This window comes from Pseudorca crassidens, chromosome 17 (assembly GCF_039906515.1).
Source record: "Pseudorca crassidens isolate mPseCra1 chromosome 17, mPseCra1.hap1, whole genome shotgun sequence".
Lineage (NCBI taxonomy): Eukaryota > Metazoa > Chordata > Mammalia > Artiodactyla > Delphinidae > Pseudorca > Pseudorca crassidens.
Genome location: NC_090312.1, coordinates 79,719,086 through 79,745,688, shown reverse-complemented (window position 1 = coordinate 79,745,688; position 26,603 = coordinate 79,719,086). Strand labels below are relative to the sequence as shown.

General features: G+C 43.6%; 1 protein-coding gene across 14 annotated transcripts in view; it reads left to right on the top strand.

The window, feature by feature from the left end:
- FAM110B (family with sequence similarity 110 member B) overlaps nt 1-26,603 on the top strand; it is a 220,630-nt gene that overhangs the window by 37,815 nt on the left and 156,212 nt on the right. For 11 of the 14 annotated variants that reach the window (XR_010936515.1, XR_010936514.1, XR_010936512.1 and 8 more), the window contains one exon: nt 15,287-15,336. The gene's annotated coding sequence lies outside the window, so the exon portion shown is untranslated. Of the gene's footprint in view, nt 1-12,164; nt 12,253-15,286; nt 15,337-19,791; nt 19,963-26,603 lie in introns of those variants that run through there. The other 3 variants (XM_067712281.1, XM_067712280.1, XM_067712286.1) reach the window with 3 other exon arrangements.

Below are 26,603 nucleotides of genomic sequence, written 5' to 3'. Positions count from 1 at the left end.
TAGCTGCCTGTTCTCCTTTCTTGGCCCTACAATAAATGCTGTACTTTCCTTCATCGCACCCTGGTGTCAGCAGACTGGCTTTGCTGCTCCTTGGGCAAGTGGACCCACATCCAGTTTGGCGACACAGTTCACCTGGCTGTGTTAACAGTTAACGATCCCAGGACCCCTCCTCGCTGGCCTGGCTTCAGGAAGGGAGGACGAGCCCTGGGAATGGTGGGAGGATGACTCCTTGTGAGAGCCGCCTGCGAGTGGGGCGGGTTAAAAGTGCAGAGGCTTTCGTCATTCTGAATTTGAGTGAATGTGATGTGTTCAACACCTGCTTTGCTGGTTGGCAGCGCCAAGCGTGCCCGGGGAACCTCGGGCAGTGTCCCCACGAGCACAGAAGCCTTTGTCACCAGCTCCTTGTTCCCTTTCGAACTTCCCGCCATCCCTGGAGAAAGCCTTGTCAATGTGGGCTCACACTGGGTTTGCTTGGTCTTGCATTACTACCTGGAACTCTTTCTGCACAGTTTTTAAAATAATAATTAAGTTATTTCTATGTCATGGACTCTGCGCAGCCAGGCCTGTCTGCTGGGCCGAGGGAAGCACACCAGGGATTTCAGAACTGGGTCCTGCTCTGCCCTCTAACCGTGGTCCAGGCGGCCTGGAGAGAAGTCTGTCTCCTTCTCTGAAGGTCGCCTCTTCTTTGACTTGCCTCAGCTCTCCTTGGGTTGTCCCTTTCCTTTTTTTTTTTTTTTTTCCTGCAAAACATTTACCTTTCCTTACTCTTGATTGGGGCACAAATTATTGTCCCCAGAGCAAATTCATCTGTGTTCTGTGACAATTTATTGACTGTCTAGCAAGCAGAAGCAGTTTGCTTTTCTCTGAGCATTTCATTTTACCAACATCCAAAATGATACACTCAAAGAGAAACTGATGTACACACACTCAGAGGCCCAGACCAGGTGCTCCCGGGCCCTAGGTGCTCCAGTGTCTCCCTCAGATCAGGACCAGCGTTTCGTAAACTCAGTTTTAATGAGGCTTTAAATGTCCACTTACGATTTTTCCTTTCTCTACCGTCCTTATTTCAGCAACTTTGTTGGCATAGGATTTATTGCTAAAATAAATTTTAGTGACAAATGCACATGTTTTTGGTTTTGTTTTTTTAAAGAGAGGTTTAGAAATGGGAATATCTCCATTGCTAGGGCACCACACAATAACTTAACCATGTGAATAAACATTAAGTGGAAATGGTAGGACCACCCTTTAATTCTAAACCATGGTGCTGTTTCCCACTCTTCTCCTATTCTACCCTTTCACTCAAACTTAAGACGTCCTGTCCTGATTATGTATTTTGGTGTTCCCCATCACTTAACTGGTGGTAACATTTCAACCAACAACCACAGAACGCATGAAAGTGTTCTTTCATGATGCAGTGTCTCCCCACCCCCCATAGTGACATGATATTGTTCTGTCACTTCTGCCTGTTTGGGGGGGAGGCCACAGTCAGAGGAAGCCCCAGTAGGTGAGCCGTGAGCTGGGGAGTATTGCTGCCAAGTAGGGAAATTCACTCATCAGGGTGGTCACCAACTGTCACAAGCATGTGGCATTGGGGTTTTGATGGAGGAAGGACTTCAGGTCGACACCACTTTCTGGTGTGACCCGACCGTAAGTGTGCACACGTCACCCCTCTCTCACTTTCAGCTACAGGACTCGACGAACCTGTAGGGACCTGACCACCAGCACTTAAACAGTGCTGCTGTAAGTCAGGAAGCAGCACTAAGCATTGAACTTATTTCCTGGTACCCAGGTCTTTCTTGTAGAGAATAAGCAGGGGTCTGGCTTCAGCCCTTGGCAGGATTTGGCCTCAGATAAGCAGTATAAACTCTCCAAGCCTTAGTTTCCTCATATTTATCTTGAAGAGAGATTGATCCGGATTTCTCTGCTTCCATAAGACATCATTTTTTATTTGACTGTTATAATAAAGCAGTAAGTTAGAACAGGTAATGCTGTTAGACTGAAAATAATGTTATTCCTTCTTTTTAGATACCATATGCTATGTTTGATCCAGGATATTACACTAATTACATTTATGATGAAGACATTTGAAAATCACAGATGTTCGTTGATTTAAAAATAGAACATATGGGGCTTCCCTGGTGGCGCAGTGGTTGAGAGTCCGCCTGCCGATGCAGGGGCCGCGGGTTCGTGCCCTGGTCCGGGAAGATCCCACATGCCGCGGAGCGGCTGGGCCCGTGAGCCATGGCCGCTGAGCCTGTGCGTCCGGAGCCTGTGCTCCGCAACGGGAGAGGCCACAACAGTGAGAGGCCTGCGCACCAAAAAAAAAAAAAAAAAAAAAAAATATATATATATATATATATATATATATATATGCATTTTGATTAAGCTGTTGAGAAACAGGGTTTGGGTGCTTTTTCCTCATTTTCTAGCTCAATGCAACAGTGATGAGAACTGTGGATGAAATGCTAATGTCACTCAGAGATGATGTCATGTGAGCCATTTGGGTTTTGGCCCTTTTACACAGATTGTCTTACACAGCATACCTGTTCCTGGCTTGTTCAGACTTCTGGTTTATCTGGATTTTTTACTATACAAATTTAAATTTTGCCCACTGCAATCTCCCGATCTCATTTCTTAAGAGAGGGGAGCTAGTTAGTTGATGTTAATGCAGCCCCTGGAGAACAGTCTAAGAGGTGGGTGTTCTGGACGATTTTGGAACAGCTGGACAGTGTGTGCATGGCCCGTGTATAGTGCTGGCAAGACTGCACTCTTCTCGTGCACTCGACGGAGGTGCCAGGGAAGAGCTGCTTTCCTGTGCATGTTGTTTTCCATTATCTAAGAGCTGTAATCTGCATCATCAGAATCAGTGATCAAATCTCCCTGGACCCTCGTTTCAAATTTGAAATAGATAAAAAGCATCCGCTCTTTAACGCACCCGGACCTTTTCTGGTTTCTAGCTGTCCCACTTCACATTGTGGAAATAAACCTGGCTCCCTCGGGGCGCCAGGAAGGGACACTGTTTGCACTGAAATGAATGAGATGATTTTCCAAGGTGCGAGTGGAACGCACCGGGGATTGGCTGATATTTAAAAAACATGAATGAAAACAGTAGGCACCTCACCCGGCCAAGACGCAAGAGCTCTCTGAGAATGATTCTCTTCTAGGATTTAAAGTCTCATCGACGGCTCATAATGTACACTGGACTTGTTTGTCCACTGGGTGTGCCCCTCCCCACGAGGAGAGGCAGCCAGTAAATGTCAGCCCCGGTGGCCCGTTAGGGATGACCTGTGTCATCATCAAAGCCATGAAGTGCATGGGAGTTTGCTTTTCAGACCTAAGTATTACTTCAAGTCGTAGGTTTTACCTTTTCAAAAAGTTGGAATGTAAAACGTGGTCTCAGGGAAACTCTTTCTTGTAAACCAAGAGCTTTCATTTTCATTCTGGAATAAATCACTGACTAATTCTCACACCCATGACAAGTTATTTAATCTCTTTCTGCTTTGATTTTCTTACCCAATAATACTAACACCAAATCTGAATAGTTAAATAGTGGTTACTATTGCCAGGCCCTGTTGTAGCTACTTGACATGTTTTGCCTCATTCAATCCTCATCCCATTTTAATAAATAAAATAAATAATAAATAATATATATTAATAATTTATATATATTAATAAATAATATATATAAATAATAAATAAAATAATAAAATGCTTTATCCCCATTTTATAGATGAAGAAACTGAGGCATAGAGAGGTGAAATAGTTTGTCCAGGTTACACAGCTAGTAAGTAGTGAAATAGGATTTGAACCCAATCATACTGGCTCTAGAATTCCGTTCTCAAATGACCTGCCTCTCTGTCCTTCCAAAAAAAATTAATATACTGCTACCTGATTCCTTTGTGTTTGGTTTGATTGTGTGAATGAATATACATGAACCCGTTCATCGGCGGTATTTGAACCAATGGATATGACTACCCTTCGTCCCGTTCTGACATACCTTTGGGGGGCTTGCACAAAGCCCTGTCTGTGCTGCTTGAGAATTGCTTTCTGTAGCAGCACAGGTACACGTGGAGACATTTGGGTGGTCAGAGGCACCATGTGCACTTACCAAGTGAATGGCGTGCGGTCCTAGGGCGCCACTCACATGGACCACAGTGGTCGTGACATCTCCGAGGATGAGTAGTATAGCACAGCTGTACCACTGTCTGCTTTGTTTAGAAAACTCTCATGAACATATAGAAAATGAATATACTGTACCTATGAAAAGAGTTCATGCTTTATAAACTCACCTTAGTGCATCAAGGCTCCCTTTCAGTTAAAAATGTGTGAATGAAAAAAATAAATGTTTTCTGTAGCAAACTTCCATACGCTAAAACTCCTGTATGAAAGCAGCAGCTACTAGGAAAGTAAAGCTGCTGGGACTGCAACAGAAGAATCACAATAAACCCCGGTGCTAATTTCTAAAGTAGATGGAGCTGGCCAGGCTGTGGATGTTGCACTTACAAAATAATCAGCTTAGTCATTTTGCAAGTTATAGACCTCACGCAATAGAATCGCAAACTAAAAGCCAGTGTGAAATCGTTTGGCCGTCTTGAGCTGCGGGCCAACAGAGCTCACTTAGCGTTGGAATTCGGGGATGCGCGGGTGCTCTAGGAAAGTGCTAGCTGTGGTTAAAATCTGGCGGCACTTGGAAATCCTCATAACACAAGGACAAAAGACTGTGTGGATGAATGAAACGAAGCCTGCAAGCTGCTTTGTGAATTAAATACGTTCAGCATTAAATAGGACGTAGAGCATGTGTACTCCTTAGTTCTAGGAAATAACGAGTTAACTGGCTAAAATAAAAAGCTCTTTTTTTTTTAAAAGCAGCTTTAATTCGTTAAAAGTCGAAGTGTAATAGTCTGTTAAAGAGTTGTTTTAAAAATTAGTGAAGTGACATGAATCGTCATCTGACAGTAAGTGGGTGAGTGCAGGTCTGTGCAGTGGGCCGTCTGTTGCCATGTTTATTGCAGGAGGAGACCCAGCACTGGGTCTCCCACATGTGTGGTTCAGGGCACTAGAACTGCGTTCTGTCTCTCTGTCTCTTTTTTTTAATGTGTTCTTTTCCCATATGTTGGTGGTAATTTTTTTTTTTATTGAAGTATAGTTGATTTACAATGTTTGTGTTAGTTTCTGCTGTATACAAAGTGATTCAGTTATACATATATATACATTATTTTTTATATTCTTTTCCATTATGGTTTATCCCAGGATACTGAATATAGTTCCCTGTGCTCTACGGTAGGACCTTGTTGTTAATCCATGGAACTGTGCTCTCTTAGCCCCTCAGAGCGCCACTGGGTGTGTCACGTCTCTGACACTGTGATCACACTCTCCCTGGCTGCTGTGTTGCTGTTCAGTCAGGAAGTTGACAAGTAGAGCTAGGAGGTAATAAGTGTCGTGAGAGCATTTTGTATGTTTGTTGACAGCTCTGTCCCCAGGGTCTGGAGCAGTGCCTGACCCCAGTGGATGCTCCAGTGTATGAACTGACCTGCTTGCTGCCTTGCCCGGGTACCCTCTGTGCTCAGGAGGCCTGGGTCTTGCATGTTTCCATGACCAGCTGTACTTCATGTGCTGCCTTTTAATGCAATTCCAGTTTTATCTCTTCATTTATTCATCTATTCAGTGACCACCTGTGCAAACCATTGCAGTGGTGGAGCACACAAACCAAGGAGTATTTTCATCTTATAAAACAAAAAGAGGGACTTCCCTAGTGGCACAGTGGTTAAGAATCCGCCTGCCAATGCAGGGGGACACAGGTTCGGGCCCTGATCCGGGAAGATCCCACATGCCGCGGAGCAACTAAGCCCGTGCGCCACAACTGCTGAGCCTGTGCTCTAGAGCCCGTGAGCCACAACTACTGAGCCCACATGCCACAACTACTGAAGCCCGTGCACCTAGAGCCCGTGCTCCGCAACAAGAGAAGCCACCGCAGTGAGAAGCCCGCGCGCCGCAACGAAGAGTAGCCCCTGCTCACCGCAACTAGAGAAAGCCCGCGCACAGCAACAAAGACCCAACGCAGCCAAAAATAAATAAATAAAATTTTTGAAAAAAGAAAGAAATTGTATTAAGATTGTCATACCAAAAGGCAGGCGTTTCTTTAAGGAGAATTTTTCTTTCAGCTAAGAGCACTTATTCACATCAGGAAAGTAAAATGTGATACCCCCTGGGCACGATGACCAAATTCGCATGGTCACATTAACTATGTTGAATTTTTATATTTTATGCAACTAACTTATCAGAACTAGTCTCTACTATATATTAATACACAATGTAGACTTTAAAATAGAATATTAGTAATTCAGTCTTCAAGATTCTCAGAAGTCATTTGTTGTTTTGTGGCAATTCTGGAGTGCCCATTTCGTAGATGAGGAAACTGAGGCACGGAGAGGTTGTAGGAGCCCAGACATTAACTGTCAGGTATAACCTGAAGCCTTGTCATTCCATGCATTGTGTTCTTCCTGTTATACTGTATATACCAAGAAGCCTCGCTAAGTGCAAGTTACCCTTTAAGGAGCCCGAGATAAACAGAATGTCTCAGTACCACTTCTACATGTATAACTTCTTCCTGTCTGGCTCAGCTTTGGGAACCCCTCAGGCCAGGGATTTGAAGGAGGTGTGCGAGCACATCTCCCCGTTTCTTAGTCTTCAACTTGTACCACCTGCTCACATTCACTTTTGTAAAAGAACGATTGATGCCAAGTCAGGCAGGCACTAGTTGTAAGTTTTAAACTCTCCATCTCCTTGCTTACGCTAGACCGCGCTGGGTGTGTGCTGTGTGCCCGAGGACGGCTGTGGGTCACATTCCCCGGATTGATCATGGTCCAATTGAATATACAACGCCAAGTGGCCTTACACGTGCCGGAGAGAATAGTACGTAGGGTCTTAGGTCTTACGGCTTGAATCAAGGAGCCTGTTCAGATTTCTAGAGCTGACGCTGGTGACGACCATCACGTTAATGCACTTTCAAAGCACAAGAAAGTTGGATGGACATCACGAAGAGCAAATATTGGTGATGGCAGGGAGTGTTTTCAGAAAATGTACGGAAATAGTGTTCCCCGTGTGAACCTAATTAGGTGGAAAGTGGGAACTCAGTCGACTTCCCTGCTATGAGAACTGAAGACGATACAAGAAGAGTGAGCTGCTTTACGTTTCGGGGAAGCAGCGACCTGAACCTTCTGCAGGACTCCGAGTGGTGACATCACTCTTATGCCTTAGCCCAGGCGTCCCGGCCGATCTGCAGGGAAGAGGTGAATATGAATGACCTGAGCTTTGGCGTCATGGTCTGTGTTTGGATACGATGCTCGTAATGAGGTTTGAGGACGAGGGAGTCTCATGGGCTGGAGCCTCATGTGGGTGGACCTAGAGGCCGCACTTTTTTCTCTCATCACCTCGTGTTATGCCTGGAGGCTGCGGGGCCTGGGATGTGGTTCCGGGCACTGCGGCCCAGTGGTTCGCCCTACGCCCAGGAACATCACACCACACCTGTGCTTCCCCATTGATTATCCCAACCTTTATGCCACTTGCTAGACCCACGTCATCAATATTCCAGTCCGGACTCAAATTCGCGATGTCACGAAGGCTCCCTGATCTTCCTGTGAAGCCAGCGTCCTCTCCTGACTGTTATTCTAGTACCACTGAGCTTCTCTTACCAAGAAACCGTCTCCGGAAAACCTTGGAGCGTCCGCTCATTAAGTATTTTTGTTCTTTCACGTTTGCCCTTTTCTTTCTACCTTTCGTGTTCCAAGGTAACCCCCATCTTCTCTTACCACGTAGTTTTGCCTCCGATCAGTCCCTCTGTCCCTTAGCTGTTCCCTTTTCAATCTTCCCTGCATGTTGCCTGTAGGTGGATCTCAGTGAAATAGTATCTTCATTTTTAGAAGCCTTGTGCCAACCGCCCTGGGCCATGGGGGTAAAAGGTACGCATGTGGACCCTGGGCGCTCAGCTGCAGCCGTAGTCGAGTTCAGATTTACCTCCCCAGCCATTCCCGATCTCCTCCTTGGAACTCTTCTCAGCTGTACTGATCTACTTGCCATCTCGAAGGCTCTTTTCTCGAAGACTTTCTGCAAAACCTGCTCTTTTCCTTTGCTTGAAATCCCTGCCCCATTTCTTCGCTCAGCTAAGTAATGGTGATACGTGTCATTTTTGAGGTACTGCGTGCCTGGCAAAACGCTCATGATCATAAAATATTGTTGTCACTTAACCCTCACAACGACCCTATCCTGCTGGCCCCATTCTGTTATTATTTCTAGATTGTTCTCCCGGCACCTGCTTCGAAAGGTTCTGGTGAGAATTACACGCGACACTCCTCACAAGCGCTGGTGCAGTGCTGGGCCCGAGGTGCCCTTCACACAGACGGTCACCATCCCTTTCATTATCCGCGTCGGGCAGACAGGACACCAAGATGCAATGTCTGTGGCGGGGCTGGGGGCGCGTCATGTGTGACCATGGCTCCAGGCTCCCCCGTGCTGTGCCGGCATCTCCCCAAGCCTGGCTCTGAGCGCCGCCTTTGAGCAGCCTTTAGACTTTTGTTTTCAGTTGGGAATAAATGGTTACTCCTTAGTCACTAAGTTAAAATAACTAAATTTTGGTACTCATAAACTGAAGAGGCCCCATCTCACCCCCTGTGGGATGTCGCACAACAGAGCAGCTGCGGGACCTCGTGGCAGGTGGGTTCCCTGCCTTTTGGGACAGAGCAGGGATCATCTGTTGGAAGTATCCCCCTTCTGCTTCTCTTGTTGCTTCATGTATTATTGCTTTCTAATGTCTTGCGTGTTTATTCACCAAATCTCTACAGCCGACGCATAAACTCCGTGACGGCTTGGGGTCACGTACTGTCCATTGCACTGTATCCCGTCAGCGTGTTCTTCCGTGCCTGTGATTTCTAAGCACTGTGTTTTGCATCCCTGACTTTGTCAAGCGCACAGCAGATGTTAAACATCTGACAACTGAGTCTAAGAAAGTTCTTTTAGGAATAATTTTAAGGGGTGGAATTTGAAAACAGCTTGTGTGAAAAGTCACGGCTCATCCTTTTAAAAATAAACGCCAAGTAAGACAAGCATTATCATGGGGAAATTTCTCACTTAAGAAAAACCTTGGTACAGTGATGGGGATTAAGATTTTCATTTCCTCCCAGCAGGACTGGTATAATAGATACTGGGTGTGCGTGCGTGTGTGCGCAGGCATGCACATGTGTGTGTGTCTGTGTGTGTGTATGTGTTCATAAACTATAACACTCAGTATTTTCTACTTTAATGACTCTACCCCTCCAAGAATACAATTATTGTCACTTTACATTGCTGGGTCAGGGGTGAAATGTTTGGTTTGATTTAGGTCCCAAACTCTCATATACTCTTTTTCTGGGGAGTCAGTGTGATTTTAATGCCACTTTCTATCAGAACTTTAGAGGTTAGCGAATAAAATGGTGTTCCCTTTCCAGGGGTGGGTAAAGTTTTGTTGTACTAAGACTGTTGTGTTAGAAATGTGTGAACTCAATTGTGACAGATTAAGAACTGGTAGCTGCCTTTCATATTTGAGTAGACGACAGTGCATAGACGTGTTTCATGAAAAGCTAGTTTTCCCTCGTTAAAAAAATGTACTTGATCACAGTCCTTAGGCACACAGCAAATGTCAGAACGGCCCTTAGTTCGGGCAGATGTTTCCGTTTAACTTAGATGGATGGATGGATGGATGGGTGGACGGACCGACAGACGGATGGATGGATGGGTGGAGATACACACTTTCTTAATTGACTACTCAGCACCATTGCACTGAACATTATATAATTCCCAGGCTACACTGCATCTTACGTAATCCCCACACCACTAATATTGTACTGATTGAAACTGCTCGTTTCAATTCTTAATAGCCTTGTTTCTCTCTCTTAATAGACTCTGGGTAACTGGAAATCAGGGGCTGACTTACTATCTATGTTTCTTAGTGCCTAGCAGAGAGCCTAGCATGGAGTAGAAATGAAACAAATATCTATAAATTAAAATAATTAAGATTGCTTATAAAAGCAAAACGAAACACAGAACATTTGTATTTTAGTGATTAATGGTTACTGTTAAGAAAAACAGTGGGCAAGCATCCTCTAATATTTACTTTTTCTTGTAATAATATGTAGATGGCATGTTTTTCTTAGCCTTCCCTGGAATTAGTCAATAAGCACTTACAAAGGATACTGTGTATAGTAGGTAATTAGTTATTCTTTTGATGAATAAAAGATGAACACCTTTCCTAATATACGTCATAGGAACCTGAATAAATTATAATGTTCATGCGGCCATTATTGATGTTAACGTTAGTAAAATATCGTGGAAGGGACGATTCCTATTTTAACACTTCTGAGAAGTATTGCTTATACATGGTGATCTTTAGAGCAGGCACTGTCTGTCGTTACAGATTCGTATACTCTACTTGTTCCCAGATCTCATGGTTTTGTAAGAAGGATAGAGATTTCCTTGGAGGTCTCTTATGCTTTTCTTTCTCTTTGTCCTTTTTATACATTCCTACCCATGAGAACAGTTGACAGTCTTGGAGGTGCTTTTAGGATACCGTTTCATGTGAGCAGACGCTGCGCTTAGAGGAAAGCATGTTGGTTTTCTGCATGACATTTCCACAAACAACAGCTGTTTCTCAGCGCCTATGAGTCCTGTGGTCACAAGTGCTTCCTGGTTGGACTTGGATCTGCTCAGGGCCTCACAGTCAAGATGTTGGCCAGGCCGTGGTCTAGATCGAGGCCCTGGGGAGGAATCAGTTGCTAAGCTCATTCAGGTTGTAGGCAAGACTGAGGCCAAGGCTGCTATCAGTTCCTAGAAGTTTCTAGAAACCACTCACCGTTCCTTGCCCCGGACCCTGTCATAACATCACAGCAGCATCGCCTTGGACCCCCTCAGCTTTCAGTCGCTTCGTTTTCTCTTCTGTGACCTGCCAGAGAAAACTCTGCTTTTAAAGGATGCGTGAGAGTGCAGGATCCATCCGGACAGACCCCCTAGCTGAGATTAATGTGACATGTAACATTCCTGATCACAGGAGTGAGATCCACTGTGTTTACCGTCCTGGGACTGTGCAGGCCTGTGCTCCGAGGGGTTGGGAATTCCTGGGGCCCCTGTTGGAACACTGCCTCCTCAGAAAGCTCAGTTAAGATGCTTGGGAGGACTGCCCTGGTGGCACAGTGGTTAAGAATCCGCCTGCCAATGCAGGGGACGTGGGTTCGAGCCCTGGTCTGGGAAGATCCCACATGCTGTGGAGCAACTAAGCCCGTGTGCCACAACTGCTGAGCCTGCACACCTGGAGCCCGTGCTCCGCAACAAGAGAAGCCACCGCAATGAGAAGCCCGCGCACTGCAACCAAGAGCCCGCTCGCTGCAACTAGAGAAAGCCTGCGTGCAGCAATGAAGACCCAACGCAGCCAAAAATAAATAAATTTATTTCTAAAACATGAAACTACATTAAAAAAAAAAGATGCTTGGGAAATGCCAAATTTACCTCCGTAATACTTTCAATTTACCCTTATTGTGCTTCACTTTGAGATGCTGAAGACCATGTTTTATGGACTTTCTTCCTTCTTAACCTTGCTGTGTTTCTAAGGGAAAGAGAAGCAGTCTGTCCTCCACGTAAAGAATGTCTCTGCCGTCAGTGGGGCTTAGGGTTTGATGTTTGTGATTTTCATTCATTGATCTGTGTTCTTTTAGCCAGTCACTCCAAGGCCAGTGGTGGCCAGATGAGGATGGAGTCAAGTGGTCAGAGTCTTGCTGTTAACATAGAAACCAGACTGACCCAGGCTACGGGCCTAACCCAGGTTAGGAACTTGACAAGCGAGACCCCAGAGAGGGCTGTGAACTTGAGGAGCGAGGCCATAGGGAGCCACCCTGAGTTCATAACCAGAGGAGGGACTTCCCAGAATCACTGTTTTTGGCAGATTAACCTGGACACTGTACATATGGTTAGAGGAGGAAAGCCAGAAGCAGAAACCAGCCAGGAAGGCAGAAATGAGTGCTCATTTATCTTTGGTGAGGGAGAGTTAGAAATTTATTGTGTTCCTTGAATTGCATTAGTAGTCGTAGCGCTAGTAAAATAAACAAGAGTGGGGAAAGTTAAACAAGATGCAAGAGACAATCAGCCTGCCTTTTACAACCTGTGATCACCTGAGTGGCATTCGGTTACTTTTAGTGGAGGCCGCGTGTGCGTGGTTTTTAGTCTGGACGTCAGGTAATCATCAATTTGTTATAGAACTTGCAGTTGGGTTTATGAGTATTGTTTTATGTGCGTACATTTTTTGATCGCCTAAAAGAACGTTGCTAACCACAAGCGCATGGGGTAAAACAGATACCCAGTGTGTATGTTTCACAGTTATGTTCACTGCCTCTGAAAACCATACTTCTCTCTTGTTTCAGTCACCGACTTAGTCACATACTCGTGGTTTTCTTGGAGTCATTGTTCAAAGGGAGCTTGGCTTTTACTTCCTACTTTCTCCACTGTTTGACTGAAGATTATTTTTAAGATTAAAAAACAAACAGAAGTCATCTCAGAGCCTGGGAACCGGACATTAAACGTATCTGTTTTCGCGTGTGCTTAAAAATGGTGGTTTTGCAAATACTCAGTGTGGCATTCTCACTACATAGTTGGCTGATAAAACTATAAATAAACTAAAACTATATAGCTTTGCGACCATGGGAAGGATAACATTTAGCTTGATCTTTTGTGACCAAACAAAGTTCTGATGTAAGGCACCTCACTACAGTGGAAAGAGGTCGCAGAAACCTGTGCTTAGCAGTGGAATGGGAGATGTTGAGATGCTGATGGTTTTTAGGCAAGCCTAGGTAGTGAATCATTCATTCATTCAATAAATATTTGTGGATAAGTGCTCTGAGCCAGGCAGGATTCTTTTACAGGCTGGGGTTATAGCAGTAAACAAGAACAGGCAAAACGTTCTGTCCTGGTGAGGCTTATATTTCAGTGAGATGAAGCAGAAATGTGGACGTGTATAAGGTATTTATTATTTCAAATGGTAAAAAGCACTATAGGGGAAAATAAAGCGGGGGGGTATATATGCGTGTTGTGGGAGTGAGGGGCAGCATTTTAGAGGCGTGGCTGGCAGAGTTCTGAGGTGCCCCCTGTGTTGGGTGGGTAGGGCTAATAGCGTCTGGTGAGGGTGATGGATAGCACTGCTGTGATTACCAGGTTACCTCGCGTAAGACTCCGTCTCAGCAGACTGGAGTGGAGATTCTCCTGCTGGCCTTGGAGAAGGGAGCTGTGAGCTGCCCCTAGAAGAGGAGGGTGCACCCTCACTCACAGCCAGCAGGAAAACTGGGGCCTCAGTGCTCCAGCCTTAAGGGGCTGAATTCTGCTAACCACCATGGGAACCTGAAGGAGGCCCCTGAGCTTCTTAGAGGAAGGCCGTCCAGACCACACCGTGATGGCAGCCTTGTGAGGCCTGAGCCTAGGTTGGAGCCAGCCAAGCCACGCCCGGGCCTTGACAGAGACTGCGATAGTAAGCGAGTGGGGTGCTTGTTACACAGCAACAGAAACTAATGCAGATGGGGGGCCAGGGAGGGCCTCACTAGGAGCAGAGAGACACATGGAGACCTTGAGGTGCTGTTGGACATACCAGTCTGGAGGTCGGGAGAGAAGATGGGCTGGAGATGGACGTGTGGGAGCCGGGAACACATATATGGGATATAGAGCCACGTGCTCCCAAGAACAGTGATTGCAGAGAGGCAGGAAAAGGGGTTCAGACCTGGGCCTTGGTGCTCCAGGAAGATGTTTTCAGTTATTGTGTCTCAGTGACTTATGCCTTATTCTAAGCTTTTGTTCGATATTTGGCCTGACTTACAATATTTTTCTCTCCCTCTCTGGAACTTCAGCTCAGTTTAAAGTTTTTTCTGCTTGGTTTCAATGTGCAGTATTAGATGCGAGACCCTGGCAGGTGGGCAGTGAGGCTGGGTGTGAAAGTCCTCCTGCCATGTCCTGATAGGAAGAGTCTAGCTTCAGTCAGGAGCAGTGTACACCCAGATCCCTTCCTCCTGACGGCAAAGGGATGTGTACATCTCAAGTCTCCTTCAACCCCAGCTGACGAGAGCAAGCAGATCGTTTCTGTAACTTGCCCTGGTCCTCAACTGCATGACTGAAGAATCAGTAGCGATCGCTGTGGTTTTCCAAAACGGGATTTGCAGAAGACCCATTGCTAGCTGGGTTTAGTTGCTGTATTTCTTTAGACACAACGGAACAAATAAATAAAGAAGAGGAGGGTATACTCTGGGGATTTAGTAAATAGGAAAAGATGGAGACTGTGAAGATCAGAGCAGTTGAGAGGAGTCTGTGGACCGTTTTGTAACCTGCATTTACCGAGATATTTGTAGCTGGAGGCCTGTCGGACTTGACGGTGGGAGTGTCCCTCAAAAGCGAAAGACCTCTACACGTGGATGCATCTGTTTGTATATAAACAATAGCTTTAGTTGGTAGTTTTCTTTTTCAGACTGGTTACATGTTTATTCATATATCTTAAAAATTAACAATTATTTCACAGCACCTTCTCAGTCCTTTGTTTTTTTGTTTGTTTTTCCTCTATTTTCTACACCATATTATCAGATGGGCCATTGAATCTTGGACTGAATTGCTACCTTCTCAAAGTAGTACTTTTTTAAAACGACTCCCACGGATGGTGATATACAATCTGAGATCATTATTCATACCCTCTCTTGTTCCAGAAAGGACTCAGACGGCAAACTTTGAGAGTTTGGGTTTTGAGTAGTTTGCCTTCCATAGTGAGGGTGCCAGCCCGGGGAAGCCCCTGTCACCTGGGAGAGTGAGCATTTTAGCACGTGCCCCGCGGTTTACCATGTTAGGAGTCCAGCAGGGCCGTGCCTCTACCTGCCGGGAGCCTTTGCTGACCCCTGGTGGCAGGTGCACTGCCGAGGGTCTTGCGTTAGCCCACGTCATTTGAATAGGCTCATTCTTCTCCCAGTTCTCTACTTCAGCTTTTTTGTCTCTTTTTTCCCACTGGGGGTTATGTTCCTTTTTGGCATTTGAATAGTCACCATTCCTGATCTAAAGATTACATTGTAGTTAATTGTCCTTAGACCCGTGGACACACATTCTTTTGTGTCATCTGAGGACACGTCATGCTCTTCCCTACTCCTCCGTGTTTTGTGTGTCTCTCAAAGCCTGGCATTTCCAGTGCCCTTTGGGAGCTGAGGGATTCAGTTGTGCTCTTAAGTGACAGCAGTGGCTTTTTCTTTTTCAGGTGCCTTGGGCCTATTGAGATCCAGCCCGAGTCAGATGAAGCCTTCCCTTGTGAGTAGAACCCTTTGTTTGCCATCTCGAATCATACCCAGGACACGCTGTTTCCAGCTGTGATCAGCATGAACACCCATTAATGTGCTGTGTGGACTTTCAAACCTTGTAAATTAGTAACATCCAGAGACTCAAGAAGCATTTGCCGCATCTAACATTATACAGCGGGATACAAGGGGTTGCTTTCTATAGTTCTTTTTTGCTCTGAAGTATCAGTTTCCAGTACACATTAGAGACCAGATTCCACACTATTTTAGTCTAGCCTTGATCAGAGGCTGGCAAAGATGGCCTATGGGCCAAATCCGTCCAGCTGTTGGTGTTTTGTAAATAAAGTTTTATTGGGACACAGTCATGCTCCTGCATTGAAGTGTTGACTGCGGCTGGTTTCAAGCTGCAGTGAGGACTGTGTGGCCTGCAGAGCCTCAAATATTCACAGTCCGGCCCTTACAAAAAAAAATTGCCAAGCTCTGGTCTAAAATATATAACTTTTTTTTAAACTGAAAATTTTCAGTCATAAAATAATTTTGGAATAATGGATGTCTCTAGCTTCTTAAAGTTCTCAGGACAAGGCTGTCTGAAAAATAGCCAGTGGTTTAAAATAAATGAAATTTAATTTGTCATGTTTTTTAGTACCATTTCAATTTCTACCGGTTACCAAAACTTATTTAACATAAGCAGCATAATGTGTGGAAATGTAAAATAAAAACATCAGCTCACACTGAAAGGGAGCACTGACACGTCTGTGTGAACCCAAGCACCAGATTACATTTTCACTGGGCTTGATCACATTGAAAACTAAAATCTTTGGGAAGGCAAAATTCACACGTCTCCCGAGGGCTCCCTTATAAACTGCCCAAGACGATACGTTTGTAGCTTACACTGAAGGCTGAGTTTGCTTTGACTAAAATCAAATGAGAGCTGCTTTTGCATAGATTCCTGTGTGTATGCATGTCTGTGAAGGTTTCGGTGCTTTTCTGATGGGTTAATTAAATTTTCCCACTGATGCGTAGTTTATTTGAACTGCTGTGGCATTTTCCAGCTTGTGGTTGTTAATGTGGGTTCCAGTACGATGAGGACAGACCCCTCTCTCCCAGTGCTCTTTTCATCCCCATCCCCGGTGCATTTGCAGGGTGTTGTCACTGAACCTGAACCCTGAGAGAATGTGCTTTCCAGGGCTGTCTAGTGCTTTGGGGGCCAAGGTGGAGCACAAGCCAGAGTGAAGAGGCCTGCGTTTTCAGTGGGAAGGGTCAGCCTTTCTTTTCCACCCGGGCCACTAAGTGAGGGCAACAGAGGGGTTGGGTTAAATGCTGCAAAACCTAATTACCTCTTGATTTATAGCCACGTACACACCATGGCTGAGGGCCGAGTTCACCACCTTGAAAACACACTGACGGTTGTGGGCTGCCAGGAGGGCTCTGCTCTCCTCTGTTGGCCCCTCGGTTGGTCATGGCTCTTCTCAGTGAGAGCGCCGGCCAGCTCGCAGGTCCCCTGCCATGGGCCCACCAGTGAGGCTGAGGAAAGGCTCGGCCTGCTGGTAGAGCACCTGAGAGGGGCTGGGGGTGCCACGCACACACATGTACACACACACGCACATATACACACATACATATGTACACATACGCACAATATACATACACATGTGCATACATACTTACACACACATATACACATGTGCACACACGTATCCATATATACGCATGCACATATACAGGCATACGTGTACACATGTGCACACAGAATATACACACGCACACGCACGAGGCACATTTAGGTAGCTAAGCGCACCATCTGGGGCAAGGCTGCTCTCCTCTGCTTCCCGACGCTGGGGGATTAGCGTGTAGGAGCAGAACTGGAGGCTCTGCCCTGTTCACTGTGCTGCTTTCCTGTCCTGCTGCACATCACGCTGGAGGGTCCAGATTCTTCAAAACTGTTTTAGTCGAGATCCCCCCCGCTTCTGACCCCGGCTCCCTCGCCATCACCGGAAGGGTGAATGCCTGGAAGCTCAGAAATAAGAGTGTGGCTTCCTGGTCAAAGGCGGGCGTTGGACTGACCGCCAGCCCCACCCGCATCCCACCACCCACCCGAGGAGCCTCCGGAAGGTTCCCGACCTCTCAGCCAGTTTGCTCCACTGAAAAGTGGTGACAGTGGTATCTGCTTCCTGGAACCGTCGCAAGGATTAAATGATTAATGGGCTTTAGTTCAGGGCCAGGCTCGTAGGAAGTGTTCAAGGAAGGTAAGCTGTTCTGGGTCCTCAGAGGGGCTGCCAGGCTGTGACTCTGGGGACGGCTTGCCCCATGGGGACAGGTATTTTATTCCCGATGTGCTTTAGAGCTGTCTGCAAGGGGCTTTATGATTATTGTTTACATTCTCTGCAGACAGGGCGCCTCCTCAGCAGCTGCAGGGGCCCAGCTCCCACCCCCCCTCCTTTTTATGAAGCTATGAAATAGCTATTGGTACAACCATTTTTATTTAAGAAGAAACTGTCTTAAGGAAATTAAATAATTTAACCTAAATTCATGTAACTCGTGAAAAAACAGGATATTCAAACTCAAGACTGTTATTAAAATCTCCTTTGGCCTGAAGATGCTTAGTTGTGAGTTTCTTTTATGAGTGATATACAAGTCAGTCTGGGGGAAAGAAAGGCCACTGTATAATTATATTCGTATAAAATATATACTGATATCTTCTGGAAAACTGCTTTCTGACAAACATGAAACAAACAAAAGAAAAATTGGTCAAAGCTGACCTCCCTTACCAAAAATTGGTCAAAGCTGAAGAGGTAAAAATAACTTAAAAGAAAGGTGTTTTAAGTGGATGTTAACAGCGGTTCATGGTTTAAAATGAACTGAGGGCCTATGAATCAAAAAACAATATTCTAAGGTTCTGATAAAGCAATAACATAAGGTACAATATGACATTCAAATGAGTAAACTTTAACTGTTGTTTAAAATCACGTAGAATTAGAATTGAGTTATCCTTTTCTTCTCTATGTATACACAGCATACTACATATAAATAAGAGATTGAAAGGTTCAGAAGAATTTGAGATATAAATAATTTCATTAGGATGTCAAATCAGTAATACAACCTTCTTCAAAACTTTGTAGCAAGACTATATTGGTATTACTGTTTTTTAATACGATATGGGTTTTTTTTTTTTGAGGTAAAGTTTACAGATCTTAGATGTACAGTTTGGTAAGTTCTAACGAATACATGCACTTCTGTAATCACCCTAATAAAGACATGGAACATTTCTATCACCCCAGCCAATTCTCTCTTGCCACTTTCTAGTCAGATCCCCCTTTTCCACCCAGGGAAAAATGATTATTCTATCACCATAAATTAGTCTTATGTGTTTTTAAATTTATATGGATGGAATCATCCAGTGAATACCCTTTGTACTGGCTCCTTTCTTCCCATACCATGTCTTAGAGATTCATCGTGTCTTTGAGATTCGTCCTCGTTGTATCAGTAGCTGAGTAATATTTATTTCATTATGTGCGTGTACTGCAATTTGTTTATTCTTCTGTTATTGGGCATTTGGATCGTTTCCAGTTGGGCATTTTGAATAAAAGTTGCCATGAACATTGTTGAATGAGTCTTTTTATAGATATACGTTTTCCTCTACCTTGGATAATACCCCTTAGTGGAATTGCCAGATAACGGGGTCAATGTTTGATTAACTCAGACTTCCTTGTTAGCAGTGTGTGAGAGTCCATTTGTTCCATATTCTTGCTAACGTTTGCTATTGTCTCTTTATCTTTAGTGATTTAAGCGGCTATGGAATAGTGTATTATTGTGGGTTTAATTTGTATTTACCTCATGACGAATGACGTTGACTCTCTTTACATATACTCACAGGTCTTTTGTGTATCTTCCTTTGCAAAGTGTTCGTTCGACTTTTTGCCCTTTTTTAGAGTTGGATTGTATGTCCTTTTGTTATTGATTAGTCACTCTTCATTTTTTCTGGCTAAAAGTTCTTTTTCATATCTATGTATAAGATATATTTTCTCTCATTTAGTGGTTTGTCTTTTCATTTTCTTCACAGTGTCTTGATGAGCAGAAGTTGAAAATTTTTTTAAAGACCATTTTGTCAGTTTTTTCTTTTACAGTTAGTGTTTTTGTGACTCTAGGGAATTTTTACCTACTCCCAGGTTGCAAAAATATTCTCCTCTGTTTTTTTTTTCTAGAAGCATTGTAGTTTTAGTTTTTAACTTTTAGGTCTCTGATCTATCTCAGGTTGATATTTTAGGCGTGAGGTAGGGATCAAAGTTTCCTATTTTTTCCAAATGGGTATCCATTTGTTCATCATCATTTGTTGAAAGGGCTTTTCATCCTTCATTGAATTGTCTGGGCTCCTTTGTGAAAAGTCAGCTTTAAGTGTGTGGATCTGTTTCTGAGCTCTCTCTCCCTTCTGCCTCGTTGATCTCACTTGTTTATCCTTATTAAACCACAGTGTTGGAATTTCAGTGTCTTCATGGAACAGCTCCCCGTCCTCTTCTGGGAGGACAATCCTTTCGTATCCGTGGGAACTCAGGGGAACCACCGTCTGGACTCCTCACTGTTGCACACATTTCCCCAAAATGCAGAACATCGCGAATGGATGACCCTGACAGGAGTTCTGCAGGTGAACTGAGTTTTGCAGTTGGATGACTTCAGTTTGTTCATATATGAAAAATTTGGTGTCATACAGTCCATTTCACCGCAATTTAGGTCAGAGAGTCATGCTGAAAAGAAACATGTATGGAGGCATGAGTGAGCACAGACTACAGAACAGCCTCCAAACTAGTAAATCAAAAAGGACCATAGGTTAATTGAAATTCCAGTTAATTTCACACAACAAAGACTCACCAGTGTTTAAAATGTCAGTGCTTTAAGATTGCTTTCTCTTGGTTGCCAACAGAGGGGGTTTTTTGTTTCATCCTTCCGAAAAGTACACAGCATCAGCATCTTTGGGGAAGACAGAAATTGTTATTTTTCAAAAAAGAAAACAAATAATAGCAAAAATTCTGTATAAGTTCCATTGCTGAAAATGAGGACATTTTAAGGAAAGTTGTAATTACAAATCAAAAAAGACGTTTTTTCACTCTCCTTCCTCCCCTGGCCTGTCCCAGGCTTGGGCTTGGGGCAAGAGGCCCTTCATCTCTGCAAGACCCTGGCTCTCACCGAGAGCGTCTCCAGGGGTTGGAGTATTTACTCTCATCAGCGGGACCACCCATCACTACCGTTGGAGGAGCGATCAGATTTTCTACTTACTTCAGCCAGGGAAGCCAGGATCCACTCTTCTATGTGGATGAGCTGTGCCCATTGTAGACAAAATAAAATTAACTAAGAACCACCCACTTCTCCCCCATCCCCACTCTCAGGATAACCTGGTGAGGTACCATCTTTCTAAAGCCTGGTACTGACTTACATCACATATTCAAATTATTTTTGTTCTTAAACAACGCTGAAAACAAACGGGAAGATTATGCTTACACCTTTGGAGGAAGATGATTAAAACTTCAAAAGCTTCTTCACTCTATAAAAGGTGAAAATACCACCAAGACGTCAGGTGGGCAGTTTCTGTCGCTGCCCTGCCGACTCCTGCAGTGCCTTTACAGTAACCTGTCAGGTCCTTTATGCCATTTATTCCCATGGCAGCACATCTCTGGGATATTCGTTTAAAAGCCTCCTATATAATTTAGTACAAAAAATCCCACTTGTGTAGGCTTGACTCAGACTTTATGATGAAAAACCTTCATCATGTGCGCTTCCATGTAAGAGGAATTTAAACTCTCCTCTTCATTAGGAGACCTGCCTGCAGTGGAATTAAAATAGCTTCGCCCTGAATGGGAACACTGACTTGGCAATGATCAGGAGGAAGTCATTCAAGAGGAATGTAATCAAATACTTGAAATTTAAATTAGCTTGTAATCTGACTTTGAAAATAAAGTAAAAGACAAGCCCAAGAAAGTTTCCTTTAAGGTGAATTAATGTCCTTCAAATCACTTCCAGTCTCAAAGCTAATAATGTACACACGATAAAAGGAATATGCAGTGAAGCTTATCTTTTCTGTGTGCTTGTTCTCCCTGATACACTGATACTGGGCTTAGGAAAGGTGCCCTACATAGAGAGAACCCACATCTGCAGAAATAACTTGCAAACTACACCAGAAATTTACAAACTGTTTCAGTGCCGTTTAGAGGGACAGCTTTTTTCTTTATTGTGTCCATAAAGCATACATTGTTAACCCAAGAAGGAACCTTAAATAAGTGACACAGATTTTCTTCTTTATTTAGAAACTATTCAGATGTTCATAGTTTCAAAGGATTCTTTCTCTTCAGTAAGTTCTTCCTCATTCTTGAAGGACACGGTATTTTTTCTGTTCAAATCACTGAGTGGTAAACTTTCCAGGAGAATAACATTTGTTAAGTGAAAAAACTTCCCTAATCATTGTCCCTGCCTTGAACAGGATTACATAATGAAAAATTGTCTCTTTGCTGTAAAAGAAAACATAGAAAAGGATCTCTACATATGAAAACAGAAACAGGAGAAATCTAGGGAATCCAGATTCAGAAAACCGTTTATGAACAACTTAACATTCAAGAAAGCAACTGGGGGGCTTCCCTGGTGGCGCAGTGGTTGAGAGTCCGCCTGCCGATGCAGGGGACGCGGGTTCGTGCCCCGGTACGGGAAGATCCCACATGCCGCGGGGTGGCTGGGCCCGTGAGCCATGGCCGCTGAGCCTGCGCGTCCAGAGCCTGTGCTCAGCAACGGGAGAGGCCACAACAGTGAGAGGCCCGCATACTGGAAAAAAAAAAAAAAAAGCAACTGGCGGGGTGATTATTTTCAGTAAGAAAAAGAAAATTCTTGGCTTTTGGCTTTACAGGTAATTAGACACTTAACGGTATAAATAGAACAGAGCTCAGTTTGCTTCAAGGCAAATTTCTGTTAAATAAATCCCATTTGCACATTATTTTCTATTGTAGAACTTTAAAAATTGGTCCCTAGATATAATAAAATTACCTTTAAAATATACACATATAAATGGAAATATCTTTCTAACAAAACCTTGGAACCATTATCTGTTAATGATACTGAGCTATGGTTCACAAGACTTTTCAAACTGTGAAAGCAAAAACGGAGTCAGTCTAGGCAGACACACTGAAAGGTGATTGCTTTGCTTTACCTTATTTTAAACTCGATTCCTACTGGAGTGGGTAACAGTCCATAAGCTTCCGAAACTTGCCAAGGTTCCAGTCAGTCTTCAGTGACGCTAATGTTTCTAACTTTATATCCAAAGAAATTATTTTCCTTTCTTTCTCCATCACTTAAACTTACTGGTGTCTTTCCAGGCGTTTGAACCTGGACATATCTTTTAAGTGCCTAAGAGCGCCTTTAGATAGAAGGAGAGAATTACACAAATAACTCAGGGAAGGAATGTCTGGGCTGTACAGTAATTTCCAGGGAGGACTTGCTGTAGTGTCCGCAGAGGCCCTAATGCCGAATCATCATCAGCAGACTGACTGACAATCCAGGCTGAACTTTAGGTTCCCACCCTGACGGTTTGAGTTCTGGCTGGGATCGATTAGTACATCAAAATTGTGTTTGCTAAGGCTGCTGCTTACTAGCTGGTTAGAAAAGCTGAGCTGCATCCTGTAGACTAGCTGAAGGCCAGAGCCGATGACCAGGGAAGGCAGCAGGAACCTCCAAGTCTGAGACTTCAGAGGGGCCACTCATTAAAAACTTGCCACCCCTAGTTTTTTCTTTTCCTTGGGTGGGAGTGGGAAAAATATCAAGTTTTAATTAAAAATTTATGTTCGGCCTGAGTAGCCCAGTAGAAAAATGAAACAATTTGGACGAGTTGACCATGCAAAGATAAAAACTATTCACATTGTGACATTTGCCCCTAGACTTTTTCTCCGTATATAGTCACAGAGATATGTGCGTGTATACACAGAGAGGTAATTTTAACAAAAATAGAATCATAATATACATCGATTTGACTCTCACTTAATATTCAGCTATATTTCCATTTAATATTCTATAATATTCTATAGTATAATATTCTATATTATAGAATATTATAGAATATTCTATATTATAGAATATAATATAGTATAATATAGTATAATATAGTATAATATTCTATATTATAGAATATTATAGAATATTCTATATTATAGAATATAATATTCTATAATATTCTATAGTATCACTTGAATAGCTGCATACTGTTGCATTCATTTTATTTATACGCCATCATGTATGTAGTAGCTATTGTTGAATAAGATTTTTGTTTCTTTTTTTGGTTCTTTTCTTTTGGTTCTATAAAGGATACTGTGATAAATTCCTTACTTGTATTTTTTTTTTTTGCACATGTCCTTAATCATTTCTAATTTTTAGCACATGATCCCAGCTGTTTCCTGGGGATGATTTTCCCTAAGTGAGTGGCCAGGGGAAAGGTATACATATTTGTAAAATTTTCAAGAAGGTTTTCCAAATTGTCCCAGAAAAGAAGTCACGCTTATATAAGTTTCAGAATTTCTAGATGTTATTAACAAACTCTTAACAGTATAGCATTTCCCATCTGGGTTGTGCTCAGGGCATGCATGATAGTTATTTATTTTTATTATCTAGTTCTTTTTCTACAGAGGGTCAGTTTTTCTAATTACATTAAAATCATTTGGCCTGGATGTTTTAATTTTGCCATCAGCCAAGTGGAGAGAACTTAGATAACGTTTACAAAATGCTGAGTGCTCCCTAAATGCTTTCTATATATATTAACTCATTTAATTACACATCATCGTCATACTCATGTTACAGATGAGAAAATTCAAGCATGAGGAAGTTAAGTAATCTACCCAAGGTTACCAGCTGGAAAGTGGCTAGATTGGGATAAAAAATAATGGGATAGAAGGTGAGAAGTATATGATGATATTGTCCTAGCAACGTAATTCTCTCAAGGAGTGTCCTGCAGACTGTAACCTCCGAAGTTCTGATATGACATTTTTCAAGACAGCTATTCTTTGGCCTCTACTGACTTGAAGAGTTTCATAAGGACCCCAGATGAATTTCATACCAGATCGTGTTCTGTAGTTACATATTTGTTTGGATAAGAGCCTAATCTTTCAAAATTAGTATGTTAAAACATAATTATGAACATTCATGCCATGCATACTTGAAGTTCTTCCATGAAGTTTTTACTTAAAGTAGCAGCATGCGTTACCCATGCAAGATGATATGCCTTGATTTTGGACCATACATGTAGTAGAGTTATATTCCAGAACTGGTACTGATGCTTTACAGAGCTTTTTAGAAGTGTAGGAAACTGCATTTAACTGAAATGTGTGGGCATTCCACTTCAGAAGACAGAGCTGAAATCTAGGACGTTAATCCACTTATTATAATTTAAGGTTTCGTAGGAATTATGCGATGGTCAGTAGAGATAGTCTAATCCTGGTCCTTTTGGTAGTACAGAGATTACCCATGAGGTAAACACTTTCACGACCTAGAAGATGCCTGACAGCATTCAGAAGACATGGTACGGTTTGAGAACAGAAGAGAAGCTAATAAGCGCAGGAGAACTTCTGCCACCTAATTCATAGCTCTTATTATGTAATGATATCTAAATATTATTATTATATCTAATTATTAGATTATAATAATTATATATCAGATTACTTAATAATATTTAATAATGTTTAATTCTATACCCATGAGTTATAATAATTCATTTTTTGTGTGTTGGAACAAACATGGTTTTAGTGAAAAGACGAGCAAAATAGGAAGGAATTGAGTCTGGAGTCCTGAGCAAACCTGTAACTGCCCTGGGCTCGTTTCCTCATCTCTAAAATGAGAAAAACTGTAAGAACACCTCCCTGACAGCGCTTAGGAGAGACTCAAAGCAAAAGTGAATGTGAAATTTCCTTGTCAGTTTGAAAACTTGGTTCAGATCATTGGTGGTGTTTTATTTGCCTCCTTCCCTGGTTTGGAGGGTCCATGTCCGCCTCCTAGCACAGCATCTGACAGATGATAGGAGCTAAATAAATACGAGTTAAGCATCATTATGACGAGATGCAGGAAGAGCCGAGATACCAAGGAACCCCATTTGAGAACCGAGTAAGTTCCAGGCCCCAGCGGAAGAGGAATAGGAACTTCTCAGCTCCGGGTGTTGCCCGGTGGCTGGCAGCCTTCTCGGTGCTTTCCACGTGAGTTCACGTCTAATCACCACAGGAACCTTGGGGAGACGTTCTGCTGGTCGGTTTACTTGCTGGGTGAGGACAGTGCGACACCCATGAGGCTCAGTAACTTGACCGCAGTCACAGTGCCCGTGAGTGTTGGGGCTGGATGCCCCAGTCTGCTTCCGAGTGTGTCTAACTGCAGGGCTGCCCACCTCCGGACCCGCCTTCTCAGCACTTTGAGGCCAAGGCCGTTCTACTTATCTTCATGTTTCAGTGCCCCGCAAAAAACAGCACCAATGTTTGCCGAATAAATTCAGGAAATCCTTTCTGTTTTACATAATTTTTTTTCTTTTTGGCCAAGAGCCTTTACACACCACATTGAATAACATTCATATCAAGATGGCCCCATTTTCTGTGAAAAGTCTGAGGTGAAGATATAAAAGAGTCAGTTTTTATAGTTTGTGGAGAGAAATCCATATGCTTCTGTGTGCATATATAGAAGATGACGTCAGTAAGTCTTCCGAAAACAAAGATGCGGTCTCTGCTCTTCCCGCTGTGAGGCTCCAGGACCGTCCCCAGTTGGGTCTCGACCTGACTTCCAACCTACTGTCTTGCTGTGTGTCCCCAGGCCCGCGTCTCTGAGGTCTCAGCTTTGTCGTTGGCCAAGCGGGGTGGTGAACACAGTGGAACTGTAAGGACAGAATTCCACATTTGAAGACAAAGCCTGCCAGGAAGGCCTGAGACAGCATTTCAGTGCTGTCCTAGTGTGGTGGCTCTTTTTCTGAAGCCCATCCCCCTCCGGCAGGCTCCCAGGTGTTTAACCGTCTCCCTCACTGGTGAGCTGTGTTCGGGGAGGGGCCACATCCCAACCCATGATCACGTCATAGGTGCTCAATATGTATTTCTTGAATTAATGAAGCCGTGTCCCCTTAGTATTTTAGGTTCTCCCCCCCACCCCCCCGGGCAGCCAGTGTGAAATATACGTGTTTTCACACCTAGTGCAGAGAAGGGTAAGTGAGGGTGGGACTTGGAAGATAACTAGAAAGAAGGGGAGCTGGAGGATACATCCTTCCTGTTGAGGATACAGTCAACGCGCAGCTTT